We start from the raw sequence: 13244 nt of genomic DNA, 5'->3' as shown, positions 1-13244 counted from the left end.
GTGTGGTGTGTGTGTGTGGTGGGATGGGTGTGGTGTGTGTGTGTGTGGTGATTTGGTGTGTGGTGGATGTGGTGTGTGGTGGTGGGTGTGGTGTGATGGGATGTGTGTGATGGGTGTGGTGTGTGTGGGGGGTGTATTTGTGTGTGTGTGGTGGTCCCGTACAAAGGACGGGTCAACCACTAGTTTAAATTATATGTCTTTTTTGGGGTAGAGCGAGTTGCCTTTCTATGTATGTAAACCTTCCAGTATGTAGATAGGGATGTTAAATTTAACTTTTTTTTTTAATTTAAACAGGTCTTAAATAATTTTCCCTAAAATGTAATTTTATTACCCATGACATAATTATATAAGACCTTGTTTAGACTGCGAGAGTAAAGGGACTTTTACTTTTCAGTCCTATGCTGGTAGTATAAACAAGATAATTATATTCTATTATAAATTATAGGTAACAAATAACGAAGCTGCCTGTGACTAGTTGCACATCACAGCCAAAACTGTTAATCCTTTGGAAATCTTCATTCTCATGGTAGTTGTTCAGATATTCACACAACAAAACAATGGTGTAAGAACATAGCCCGCTCCAAATTTGGGAACATTGGGTTACCTAGAAATCGATAATCGATTTTATCTACAAAATCAACAACTTTAATTGAACACACTATAAAATTAGGTTCACGATTTATAACATCCATTTGAACGACTGCAATATAATCCACTATTCAAAGAGACCAGTGTGAATCCACTAATTTAGTAGATTGATATACACACAGTGTACATGGCCCTAGTCAAATTTTTGACATCTCTTTTTCTTCAGATTCTGTATTTCGTCCACGGTTTTCTCCTTGACGACAGTTGAAATGTCCTAGTATTTTCTTACCATTTATGTATTTGTAAAGTTGAACTCGGACTGAGTTCAACTTTACAAATTAATAAATTTTGAATCAGCAAATACCTATTAATAACGATAATGGTTTATTTAATGTAACTTAAAAACACCTTTCCTTTGTTCCTATAAGTACCCATTGGTACTTTTCAGGAACGGTTTTCTTCTGTATGATTCATTCATTAAAATTCTTCTTGCTTCCGTCTTGATTGTATTATACACTCCTGGACAAAATTAGCGCACACCTTGAAAATTTCCAAATAATTTGTTGTTGCCTGCATTTGAAACACTAAACACTAAAGCCTTCTCCACACGCGCTCACGTCCATCCGGAGACTGCAAGGACACTCGAGTTTCATCTGTGAACAGGACTCGGCTCCATTGGTCGTCAGACCAGTTTACATGATTTCGGGCATACGCGAGCCGCCGCACGCGGTGTTCTCTGCGGAGACGTGGCACCACTGCTGGTCTGTGGCTGGTCAAACCAACCTCGACGAGTCTTCTGCGGCGAAAGCTTTTCTCTCTCGGTTGAAAATCAGCAGGTGGTGATCTGATCCGAGATACTAATGATGTAGTGAATGGAATCAATGATCACACAATCAACCCTTTCACTGGAGAGAATACTGTTAGATAGATTATGGTAGTATTTTGAAGTCGACCCCAAAAAATGACCTAAGAGAGAGAGAGAGAGAGAGAGAGAGAGAGAGAGGGAGAGAGAGAGAGAGAAAGAGAGAGAGAGAAAGAGAGAGGGAGAGAGAGAGAAAAAGAGATAGTGAGGGAGAGAGAGAGAAATAAAATTGATAGTGAGGGAGAGAGTGAGGGAGAGAGAGGGAAACCCTTTCACTGGAGAGAATACTGTTAGATAGATTATGGTAGTATTTTGAAGTCGACCCCAAAAAATGACCTAAGAGAGAGAGAGAGGGAGAGAGAGAAAGAGATAGTGAGGGAGAGAGAGAGAGAGAAAAAGAGATAGTGAGGGAGAGAGAGAGAGAAAAAGAGATAGTGAGGGAGAGAGAGAGAGAGAGAAAAAGAGATAGTGAGGGAGAGTGAGGGAGAGGGAGAGAGGGAGAGAGAAAATCTTATTTATTAATTTATCCTAAACAGATAACGTTCGTTCTGGGAACGACTTGGCTTTCTCCCTATCCTGTCCTTCCTTCTCCCTTCGCTTTTCGGACGATAAGACCTTAGTATCAGTTATGCTGGGGTTTACCAACTCCAGATTGAGATGAAACGAGGCTTTCCCTATACTTACCAGGCATTTCAACTATTGAGTTGCCAATTGACACAATATACTAAGTCAGACACAAATGTTATACATTTCAAAGAATTAATTTGACGACCTTTAGTAGTGGTAATTTGATAACTCTCACCAGTAGTGTCGTCATTTCACAACTTTTAGTACTGGTTGAGAAAATTAATTTATTAATTTATCCTAAACAGATAACGTTCGTTCTGGGAACGACTTGGCTTTCTCCCTATCCTGTCCTTCCTTCTCCCTTCGCTTTTCGGACGATAAGACCTTAGTATCAGTTATGCTGGGGTTTACCAACTCCGGATTGAGATGAAACGAGGCTTTCCCTATACTTAACAGGCATTTCAACTATTGAGTTGCCAATTGACACAATATACTAAGTCAGACACAAATGTTAAACATTTCAAAGAATTAATTTGACGACCTTTAGTACTGGTGCAACAATGGACTAGCGAGTAGTAGCGAGTGAACCTATTAGTGCATCACTGACCTTGGTCAAAATTAAAACTTACTCAAATAAATAAAACCGTATCAAGAGCATATGGGTAAGTACCTGAGTGTTATTATATGATGTGAAAACTTGGAACTTATCATTATTCAAGAGAAGCGGGGAGTATAGTTTGTGTAAGGTAAAGATGAAGCTTCTGGTAGTTGTTCAGATATTCACACAACAAAACATGGTGTAAGAACATAGCCCGCTCCAAATTTGGGAACATTGGGTTACCTAGAAATTAACTACCTAACAATAAAACACTCATTCTTGGTTGATTTAGGGCTGTGTCTTTTGAAGCGCTTTGTTAAATACACATAGGTACCTTGGTATTTGAATAATCGATTTTATCTACAAAATCAACAACTTTAATTGAACACACTATAAAATTAGGTTTATGATTTATAACATCCATTTGAACGACTGCAATATAATCCACTATTCAAAGAGACCAGTGTGAATCCACTAATTCAGTAGATTGACCTCTACCTCATACCTCGAATCCAATGGACCTCTTTTAATCCCAACATTAATGCAAAGACACACACATATGGGCAGAGCTTTAAGGTACCTCGCACACGAGTAATAATAGCTTCGTAATAAATAACCAGGCAAGCGTCTTGACCACTACACCACCAAGGTAGACTATAATAGAATATACCCTCCTTATCCTACCAGAATGAGACTGAAAGTCCTTCTACCTTGTAGTCTTCTTCATTTGATACAATATTTTTAAAATGAAATTTTAAGAAAAGAGGTAGATCAAATTTCTATCTTAATTGACAGAATAAATGCCATATTATTGTAAATTACAGCAGTCTGTAACTGGGGCCGCTTTAAACAGGATATCAGCCTAAAATTTCCCTTGCTAAAGAAATAGCAAAGGTTGAGTGCGAAAGGAATCTACTAGGAAAATTTTTGAAGCCAAAACCAAAGGTCAGCCCAAAAGCGATCTTCCTAGGGCTGATTGAGAGGCTGAGTATCATTTTACACAAATTGATTAGGACCCGTGTTCGAACGGCCTAAATCATAAAGAGGAACTGAAATCAATGAAAAGCATCTCCACACCTAGATACCAAGAACTATCAACCTGCAATATACCTATCACAGACCTGCCTTGGTGGTGTAGTGATCAAGACACTCGCCTGATAATCAGGAGCATGGGTTCAATTTTTTCTTCTTCAAGTTTAATTGATAAAGAAAACTGCAAGCAGTGGCAGGGCTGAGGTCTCATCGGCATCAACCCGAAATCAAAGAGAGGAGGAGGAGGACGGGATAGAAGAAAGCCAACCGTTCCGAGAACGAACCTTATCTGTTTAGGATAAAGTTTGCCGGGACAGGCAGGCATGCTTCAAAGCTAACTACATAGGCTGGTATGTATTATCAATAGATCAGTTGCGCTTACTTGGGTGATGTTTCAAAATTATAGAGCAGGAAAAATGAGGACCAAAGAAATTTTTCTTTTTCTTCTACGACTTCTAGATACCGAGATAAATCAATTTGAAAAATACCGGTAAATCGTGAACTTTGACGTCACGGCATATGCTCCCGTAGGCGATGACGTCACATCAAATGTCCCGAGCAAAGCTCCCTCGCAGGCAATGCATTAATGTGTTTATGCTCCTCCGCCCCGGGCTTTTCGAGTCGCATGATTCGTGAAATTGCAAAAGAGTCACTACCAGTCTTGCCTCGCCATGTCTTGTCTCTGGAATCATTTCTCCACGTCCCAGCAGGGGCACTCCTGATCCGCTTGGGTATCATAAAACAAAATGTTAACAGTAAACTGTTTAAAAACAATTAGACTAGTCATATAGTCAACTCATCTCATCTTCTGGGCTGCTCCCGGGCTTGATTGTTCTAAATTCTAAACTCCCCATGACATCTCAGAGATCTCTCGCAGGCAAGATTTTACCATGGGTCCGCAGTTTGGCTGATTTATGCCATCTGGTGATGCGTTTGATAAGATTATTCCGTTTGATGCAGTGGCGTGTGGGATTTTTCAAAAGGGGAAGCTATAAAACCATCTATTTTCTCCACCCTTTGTCTCAATTCATCATTTGCCCTTTTAAACTCATCCATCTTTTCATTCATTTCTTCAAGAATCTCTGGGTCGGTCTTGTTGTTTATTTCTTTTTGTTGCGATTTGATGTTTTGTTGTTTCTCCATATTTAATTTATGTTTAGTATGCTATATTGTTTGTTTCTTGTTTCATATTATGGTGTTTCTTGTATTTGTCTATGACTGTCATTATAATAATGGTTCGATATCATTATGAATTTATGTAAGTTCTTAAAATCCAATATTCCATATTATGTTTTCATTAGTTCATATCTTTTTCTTTTTTCTTGATGGTACGCCTTGATGCTGGCCAGCCGTCCGAAAAGAAATGAAAGTAGAACCCGCCACTGTTTCGATTAGATTAATATCTCTAATAGTTTCAGTCCAGGCGGAGGCTCTGGTTGATATTTCCTTTTATGGGAGGATATTTACGTTGAAACTCTCAACAGGACCACGTACGGTTTCTGATCCGGTCGAGATCAAAATCGTCTTCGAAAAGAGATTAAAATAAATTCTCCAAAAAATGAGATTGGAAAGATAAAATCTTCTCCAAAGAAAGTAAAAACGAGCTCCCAAAGAAAGTTAGGGGACATTTGGCGTGGTTCTGTCTTGGACCTTTTTACCGAAATCCTTACAAAGTGGCAAAAGCACGTTGATTGCACCAGTCTTCAATGGATCACTAAAGTTGAGCAATGGTGGGCGTGGTTGGTATCAGGCTGAGTGACCATCTGAAATATCGCGTGCTGGTTTTTCCCGTCCCGTCCCCTCTTGCTCAGGAGAAGGGTAACTGTGGCCCTGAGTAATCTAACAGTATCACCAAAAGACTTCTGACCTGATCACAGTTTTATCCAGGTAAAATCAGTATCTCACCTGACATCTGAACCAGTAGTGTCGTCATTTCACAACTTTTAGTGGGTACTGGTTATTTGATAACTCTCACCAGTAGTGTCGTCATTTCACAACTTTTAGTGGGTACTGGTTATTTGATAACTCTCACCAGTAGTGTCGTCATTTCACAACTTTTAGTGGGTACTGGTTATTTGATAACTCTCACCAGTAGTGTCGTCATTTCACAACTTTTAGTGGGTACTGGTTATTTGATAACTCTCACCAGTAGTGTCGTCATTTCACAACTTTTAGTGGGTACTGGTTATTTGATAACTCTCACCAGTAGTGTCGTCATTTCACAACTTTTAGTGGGTACTGGTTATTTGATAACTCTCACCAGTAGTGTCGTCATTTCACAACTTTTAGTACTGGTTATTTGATAACTCTCACCAGTAGTGTCGTCATTTCACAACTTTTAGTGGGTACTGGTTATTTGATAACTCTCACCAGTAGTGTCGTCATTTCACAACTTTTAGTGGGTACTGGTTATTTGATAACTCTCACCAGTAGTGTCGTCATTTCACAACTTTTAGTGGGTACTGGTTATTTGATAACTCTCACCAGTAGTGTCGTCATTTCACAACTTTTAGTGGGTACTGGTTATTTGATAACTCTCACCAGTAGTGTCGTCATTTCACAACTTTTAGTGGGTACTGGTTATTTGATAACTCTCACCAGTAGTGTCGTCATTTCACAACTTTTAGTGGGTACTGGTTATTTGATAACTCTCACCAGTAGTGTCGTCATTTCACAACTTTTAGTACTGGTTATTTGATAAGTCTCACCAGTAGTGTCGTCATTTCACAACTTTTAGTACTGGTTATTTGATAAGTCTCACCAGTAGTGTCGTCATTTCACAACTTTTAGTACTGGTTATTTGATAAGTCTCACCAGTAGTGTCGTCATTTCACAACTTTTAGTACTGGTTATTTGATAAGTCTCACCAGTAGTGTCGTCATTTCACAACTTTTAGTACTGGTTATTTGATAAGTCTCACCAGTAGTGTGTGTCGTCATTTCACAACTTTTAGTACTGGTTATTTGATAACTCTCACCAGTAGTGTCGTCATTTCACAACTTTTAGTGGGTACTGGTTATTTGATAACTCTCACCAGTAGTGTCGTCATTTTACAACTTTTAGTACTGGTTATTTGATAACTCTCACCAGTAGTGTCGTCATTTCACAACTTTTAGTACTGGTTATTTGATAACTCTCACCAGTAGTGTCGTCATTTTACTTGCTTTTAGTAGGTACTGGTTATTTGATAACTCTCACCAGTAGTGTCGTCATTTTACAAACTTTTAGTGGGTACTGGTTATTTGATAACTCTCACCAGTAGTGTCGTCATTTCACAACTTTTAGTACTGGTGATTTGATAAGTCTCACCAGTAGTGTCGTCATTTCACAACTTTTAGTACTGGTGATTTGATAAGTCTCACCAGTAGTGTCGTCATTTCACAACTTTTAGTACTGGTTATTTGATAACTCTCACCAGTAGTGTCGTCATTTCACAACTTTTAGTACTGGTTATTTGATAACTCTAACCAGTAGTGTCGTCATTTTACAAACTTTTAGTGGGTACTGGTTATTTGATAACTCTCACCAGTAGTGTCGTCATTTCACAACTTTTAGTACTGGTGATTTGATAACTCTCACCAGTAGTGTCGTCATTTCACAACTTTTAATACTGGTTATTTGATAACTCTCACCAGTAGTGTCGTCATTTTACAAACTTTTAGTAGGTACTGGTTATTTAATGAACCTTGTTGTAAGGTCACATTGCGACCTTCGGTATTGAAAAGGCGCAGAAGCGTTCTGGATTACTGAAACAATACCGAGATCATCACGGCGCACGGAAGTTTCTGACAATAAAGAATAGATCACCGGTGATTTCGAGATCAGAAATGAAGATCAGCTGTGGGGCTTTAGGAAATCTTGCGCACGGAAGTTTCTGACAATAAAGAATAGATCACCGGTGATTTCGAGATCAGAAATGAAGATCAGCTGTGGGGCTTTAGGAAATCTTTGATCTCGGAGTCCTTTATATCATCGTTTGATCAAAAAAGTAGTTCTCCAGCCTAGTTAGCTTGTAAGCGGGTTCGATTACCGCCCGGGCCGGATTTTATCCTGAACGGATGATGTTCGTTCTCGGAACGTCTGGCGTCTGGCTATCCTGTATTCCTTCTCTCTTCGATTTCGGGACGATATTAAGACCCTAGCAGTTACAATTTCCTGTATCAAACCTAAAAATTCGCCAATTTCAGGTTATGTTCAAAGTGGAAGAAGGTTTGCTCGATATCTCGTGCACGAATCAAACCAACAAAACAAACAAATATTTTGTGATTAATGCTTCGAGAGAATGTTTGCCCAGTATTATTGGTGTGTTTTCTTTATTTGAATGATTATTATTATTTTATTGAACACTAATGCCGGCCGAACAGCGTGATCTCGAAACCTTTTCGCACGAATAAATTCTCTTTTTCGTCGCATCGTAAATTTCATAGGGTGTACACTAATGCCGGCCGAACAGCGTGATCTCGAAACCTTTTCGCACGAATAAATTCTCTTTTTCGTCGCATCGTAAATTTCATAGGGTGCAAAAGTGGCGAAGTCAGGATACAGGGTTCAATCGGGTGGGATCTCCCCTTTCCTGGTTCTCTGCTGATGTAGCCTGTTCCACGAAAGTATGGATTATTTCAAGAGGTTTGATATAAGGAACTGTAACTGCCAAGGTTTTATCACATAGGGTGTAAAAGTGGCGAAGTCAGGATACAGGGTTCAATCGGGTGGGATCTCCCCTTTCCTGGTTCTCTGCTGATGTAGCCTGTTTCGCGAAAGTATGGATTTTTTCAAGAGGTTTGATAGATGGAACTGTAACTGCCAAGGTTTTATCTTCCTGAAATCGAAGAGAGAATAAAACAGGATAGGATAAATCCAGCCGTCCCGAGAACGAACAATATCCGTTCAGGATAAAATCCGCCTCGGGACGAAATCGAACCCGGGGCCTAGCGTTTACAAAGCAGACGAGCTGCCAACCAAGCTAACTAGGCTGGCTTATCGACGTCGGTCTTGGAACAGGCCTCATGGAATCAGCTACGGTAAGACCCTGTCTATTAATTGTTTGTAGAACAAACACACAATTCCTAACAATAATAATCATTTTTGTAAAACAAATATTTTATGTTGTATTACATATTTTATTTTGATATTTCACTTTTTTAGTCTTCTGGTACAGTCCCATTTGAATAGGTAACACGAAGGTATAATATTTTATGTTGTATTACATATTTTATTTTGATATTTCACTTTTTTAGTCTTCTGGTACAGTCCCATTTGAATAGGTAACACGAAGGAAATTGAAAATCAAATATCTATGATCAAAATAACTTACAAACCGTTGTTGTACACTTACATTTTTATTTTGTGTGTAAATTCAAAACCACAGCCGTTCCGAGACTAAACCTTATCTGTTTAGAATAAAATCCGAAAAGGACGGAACTCGAAACGTTCGCGACCTACACCGTTCGTTCTTTCCTTCAGGATGAAAAAGTCAGTAGCTTACACTCACAAGTTTACTGCTCCAAAGTAGTTACCATAAAGTGCCGATACACTGTAGCGACCTAGCGCTTACAATGCTGCAGACGCGCTACCCTGCAAGCTAACTAGGCTGACTAGGTTGGTACTTTGAACGCTCCCTCATGCAAATCTTTGAACTTTGGAGGAGGACGATCGCGTTGTATTTTTTCGTTCAAAATGATTGCTTCGGAACGCTCCCTCATGCAAATCTTTGAACTTTGGAGGAGGACGATCGCGTTATATTTTTTCGTTCAAAATGATTGCTTCGTGAACGCTCCCTCATGCAAATCTTTGAACTTTGGAGGAGGACGATCGCGTTATATTTTTTCGTTCAAAATGATTGCTTCGTTTTTTTTTCGCTCTAATGATGGATATATCATTGAGATGAGCCGGGTTGGGAATATTGAGGTGTTGCAAAGTCGTGAATCAGAGTTCGGACAAGGTGGACGGTTTGGAGAAGTGATACATTTATTTGTTTATTTCCAGTAATGAGCCGGAGATGCGGCCTTGTTTCACACGGATCAAGTCCAAGACTCTCTCGAGAAGTTTCAATGGCTTCAAGCTTCAACATTTTTTTAATAGGTTTGACAGAGGGAACAGTAACTGCTAAGGTCTTATCGTTCCGAAATTGAAGAGGGAAGGAAGACAGGATAGGAGTGACTCCGGAAGCCCCCCTCCCGAGCACGCAGTGCGAGTTGTATTTATACAGGGGTTAGGGATACACACAGCAATGGCTTCAAGCTTCAACATTTTTTTAATAGGTTTGACAGAGGGAACAGTAACTGCTAAGGTCTTATCGTTCCGAAATTGAAGAGAGAAGGAAGACAGGATAGGAGTGACTCCGGAATAGTCCGGAAGCCCCCCTCCCGAGCACGCAGTGCGAGTTGTATTTATACAGGGGTTAGGGATACAAACAGTGTACATGGCCCTAGTCAAATTGTTGATCTCTTTTTCTTCAGATTCTGTATTTCGTCCACGGTTTTCTCCTCGTCGCCAAATGAAATGTCCCAGTATTTTCTTACCATTTATGTAGGTATTTGTAAAGTTGATACACACAGTGTACATGGCCCTAGTCAAATTTTTGACATCTCTTTTTCTTCAGATTCTGTATTTCGTCCACGGTTTTCTCCTTGACGCCAATTGAAATGTCCTAGTATTTTCTTACCATTTACATATGTATTTGTAAAGTTGAACTCAGACTGATCCAAATATTATTAACGATTCAATGTAACTTAAAAACATCTTTCTTTTGTTTCTATAAGTACCCTTTGGTACTTTTCAGGCACGGTTTTCTTCTGTATGATTCATTCATTAAAATTCTTCTTGCTTCCGTCTTGATTGTATTATATTTCACACTACAATCCATCGTGCCACACATCAGATACAGCACACAGAGTATATCGGTGTACCACCATTCACCAGGTGTGAAAGAGCCTTATTTTCATTCATCATTAAATTTATTTATATTTCAAAAAGAAGACGAAGAAGACGAAGCAGAAGAGGAAGAAGAAGAAAGAGAAGAAGATCCAAGACCAAACTAAAGGTGTGATAATGCTGACCTTTTCCATAAACCCAATTACACGATAATAAGTGCGAGAGAACTTTTGGTTTTCGAAACCTTGTTAGTTGGGTTGCCCATCTTCTTTAGATTCCACTGTTTACTCTGATATAGATCTATGTATTTCTTTGGTTTAGTTTTTGGTCTGGCCGAGTCAGCAAAATATTGACTGGCTGAAACGTGGAACAAATGAAGCCTAATTTATCTTTGAACCAGAATATCATCTTGCAATATACAGAACATATAACAATACCTATCTATGTAGGTACTCGCAGATATGTTCCTACATTCTGCACCTAACAATATTTGCATTTATGTCAGTTATAAATGGAAAATAGAGTCTATTTATACATACTTCACTGGTTTAAAATCTGTAACGAAGTGAATATAAATCCCTCTCGTCCTTTTTTCAGAAAAACTACAGTCCCCTAAACCCAATAGTTATTGATGAATGAACTGATACCCAAAAGTACCCAAGTAACGAAGTGAATATAAATCCCTCTCGTCCTTTTTTCAGAAAAACTACAGTCCCCTAAACCCAATAGTTATTGATGAATGAACTGATGATAGGTACCCAAAAGTACCCAGTGAACCCAGTCTTGATTAGGATTCCTGCATCTACCACAGACCGGGAAGGTTGCTTCTAGTTACAGGAGATTCTAAAAGTTCATTCATTAGGAGGTACCTACAGCGAGTGACGCGATTAAGAGAAGTGACGGTATATTCCATCCTTTTAATAATGGGAATGAAGAACCTTTAATTATGATTTTTGGCCATGTACACTCTGAATGCAATTAATCTTCAAGATTGATGATGAAGCCCAAACCGTGGCACTCTAATCAAAACGAAGCTCTTAAATCCAAATGTCTAAATATGGTGCTCGGATTTCGGTGATTTTAATTAATCAAGGAAGATGCTCCTAATGCTCCCATCATATTTGGTCAAGTTTGACTGAACAAATTTCGTCCTATTTTAATTAATGGAAGAATATCGTCCGGTCATATTTGGTCAGGTTTGTCTGGACCCGTTTCATCCTGAAATTCGGTTAATTTTTTGGTGATGGTCGAATTCTCTCTTGACACCAGTTCATATTTGGTCAGGTTTGTCTGGACCCGTTTCATCCTGAAATTCGGTTAATTTTTTGGTGATGGTCGAATTCTCTCTTGACACCAGTTAACAGCAAGAAGTGAATTTGAATTTACAATTAATAACAATGCAGATTAAATTCGTTGCTCTTCTGTTGCCTTTTTTGGAGTATCTGTGAAGATTTTAGAAGACATTAAATCTAGATATGATTAAATTCGTTGCTCTTCTGTTGCCTTTTTTGGAGTATCTGTGAGATTTTAGAAGACATTAAATCTAGATAATCGTTGCTCTTCTGTTGCCTTTTTTGGAGTATCTGTGAGATTTTAGAAGACATTAAATCTAGATAAAGATAGGATAGGAGAAAGCCAGACATTCCGAGAACGAACACCAGGATAAATTCCGCTCCGGGCGGGAATCGAACCCGCCGCCTAGCGCTTACAAGGGAGACGTGCTACCAACCAAGCTAACTCAGCTGGTTGGAAAGTGAAAATGTTGTGGTTGTGTTTAGAGCAAAATTTTTCCTTTACTAATTTTTGTTCAAATTTCCAGAAGCTAATTGGTAATAGAAAGTATCTAGATATAGATAGGATAGGAGAAAGCCAGGCATTCCGAGAACGAACACCAGGATAAATTCCGCTCCGGGCGGGAATCGAACCCGCGGCCTAGCGCTTACAAGGGAGACGTGCTACCAACCAAGCTAACTCAGCTGGTTGGAAAGTGAAAATGTTGTGGTTGTGTTTAGAGCAAAATTTTTCCTTTACTAATTTTTGTTCAAATTTCCAAAAGCTAATTGGTAATAGAAAGTAAAAAAAAAAGGTCAAATGAAAGATCGTCGAGTTAAAACTTCCATCTCGCTTCGTTCGGTGGATGAGTCACTACTTTACTAGGTGAATCCCTGCTTCCTCATTTAGACCATCCTAACTGTGGCACCGACCTACTCACAGATCATAACTGTCCTATCAATAGCGATTACAAAAGAGCTATTAATTAGTCACCCCATAACCAGTGACCATGAAAAGTTAACCAGCGGCACTAAATCTTACTGGATGGGAACGGAAAATTTGCTAGATATCCGGGATATCATATCCTAGAAATACCTATCTTCCATACGAGGAATAGGATAGTGTTGAAGATTTGGTTGTGCATATTTTTCTAGTAAAAATACACGAGAGACTTGCAGGGAAAATGACAATTGTGTAGAGATTACTTTCCAATTGGAGAAACCAGAGTTTTGGATTCGAGCGACTGAATTGAGGCAGGCATCTGCGCAAATTCGAACATCACGGACGAGACTCGCCGCGCCACGCGCCGTGGGAACAAGGCTTTGGGTTTCTCAACAGTTGATGTTCCCCAAACAGAATGATCTACTCTTGAAATAATACCCTCTTTCTCTGGTTGTTCAAGTTCTTGTTTTGATAGAGGGAACTGTAACTGGCAAGGTCTTTTAGCCAACA

This window comes from Diaphorina citri, unplaced genomic scaffold (genome assembly GCF_000475195.1).
Source record: "Diaphorina citri unplaced genomic scaffold, Diaci psyllid genome assembly version 1.1 scaffold323, whole genome shotgun sequence".
Taxonomy (NCBI): domain Eukaryota; kingdom Metazoa; phylum Arthropoda; class Insecta; order Hemiptera; family Psyllidae; genus Diaphorina; species Diaphorina citri.
Note: the sequence above shows the minus strand (reverse complement) of the source record.